This window comes from Pristis pectinata, chromosome 19 (genome assembly GCF_009764475.1).
Source record: "Pristis pectinata isolate sPriPec2 chromosome 19, sPriPec2.1.pri, whole genome shotgun sequence".
Classification (NCBI taxonomy): Eukaryota; Metazoa; Chordata; class Chondrichthyes; order Rhinopristiformes; family Pristidae; genus Pristis; species Pristis pectinata.
Window position 1 is genome coordinate 25,432,915 of NC_067423.1, and position 210 is coordinate 25,433,124.

Here is a 210-nt window from a genome sequence, read left to right on the forward strand (position 1 = left end):
TCACGTCAGTGCACAGGCGAACAAAGCCAGATCAATGCAGGGAGCAATTAATAGACAAACACAAAGCTATGCATTAATGCATACGATCTACGCATTAATATAGAAACAAAACTTTTCTATTAATTTACACTAACAACTGTTTATTAATACAAGCAAAGCATCAATCCATGCATTTCGACAAATATGCATAACCACGTTAATATAAGGCAA